This window comes from Penaeus monodon, chromosome 22 (genome assembly GCF_015228065.2).
Source record: "Penaeus monodon isolate SGIC_2016 chromosome 22, NSTDA_Pmon_1, whole genome shotgun sequence".
NCBI lineage: Eukaryota > Metazoa > Arthropoda > Malacostraca > Decapoda > Penaeidae > Penaeus > Penaeus monodon.
Genome location: NC_051407.1, coordinates 17,323,001 through 17,323,940, shown reverse-complemented (window position 1 = coordinate 17,323,940; position 940 = coordinate 17,323,001). Strand labels below are relative to the sequence as shown.

Below are 940 nucleotides of genomic sequence, written 5' to 3'. Positions count from 1 at the left end.
TCTCGTCCTCTTCTCATAAGACGACGCATCACCACCACCAGCAAAGGTAAGAATGAATGCACCTCTTTTTTCAAGGGAAAGGGGGTGTACGACCACGTTTTTGTTATTGGATGGCACGAATATCTTTGTGGATGGTACGACTACCAATATGTTTTTGGATGGTACGACTACCAATATGTTTTTGGATGGTACGACTATCTCTCTGTTGTTGGTTGATGTAACTACCTCCCTGTTGTTAGATGTGACGACCTCTCTGCAGGTAGATTTTACGACTACCTCTCTGTTGGTGGATGATGTAACTAACTCTGTTGTTGAATGAAACGACCACCATTCAATATGACGAGCACCACTCTGTTGTCGGATGATACGACTACCACTCGCTTAATGTGACCACCTCTCTTCTATTAGATTGGTCTGCTTTTTCATTGCACGACACGACCTTTCCCATTATTTATGGGATGTAATACTCCACTAAACTCTACGACTATTTTTCTTCCACTCGATGATGCTATCATACCTCGTCTCACAGTGGAAGATACTGCGGTATATTTCACTGTTACGACCTTCCCTCTTTCACTTGAAAATACGACCATTTCTCTTTATGTGGTTTGAACCATCCTTTCACTAGACCGCGTCGACTTGTCTTTCACTGGATGATCAGACGATGTAATTAATTTGATATCGTGTTTCCCCTTGTCACCCGAGAGTACAACCCTTTTTTAACAGAAAAGTTCCATATAATTTATTACATATATTCTTAATTATATTCTATATTATACCATACCTTGGCTGTCATTAGATATTTATGTATATTTCATGGAGTACTACAACCTTTTCTTTTTCATTCCGACAACTTCCGTGCTGCGGAACAATACAAACATACCCTTTATGCTCTTTGGCGATATAGTGTTTAGAATATTTTACGATACGGACAGTCGCC

General features: G+C 40.0%; 1 protein-coding gene across 1 annotated transcript in view; it reads left to right on the top strand.

The window, feature by feature from the left end:
• Positions 1–6: 6 nt before the first annotated feature.
• The window catches only part of LOC119587583 (uncharacterized protein DDB_G0285291-like), a gene marked incomplete at its 3' end in the record, with an annotated part of 39,547 nt that continues 38,613 nt past the window's right edge, over positions 7–940 (top strand). The window contains 1 exon segment of the mRNA XM_037936296.1: positions 7–46.